Raw genomic sequence first — 243 nt, forward strand, 5'->3', positions numbered from 1 at the left:
AAAATTCATACAGGCAAGATAATCGAATTTTAAATCAAAAGAAATCATATCTGTCTGGGCACGGAATGTACCCCTGTTTTCAACGGGTTAACTGTAAAGATCTCCAACCTGAAGACTGAGAGTATAGATATAAAAGACAATTTAAACACACACCCAGGGATACGAACGTTCAAACTTGCGCAAATCTAAAAACAAGCAAAGACATTAAACATACACAACACAAGGAATATAAACACCATGTAT

The sequence above is a fragment of the Penaeus monodon genome, chromosome 23, assembly GCF_015228065.2.
Source record: "Penaeus monodon isolate SGIC_2016 chromosome 23, NSTDA_Pmon_1, whole genome shotgun sequence".
NCBI lineage: Eukaryota > Metazoa > Arthropoda > Malacostraca > Decapoda > Penaeidae > Penaeus > Penaeus monodon.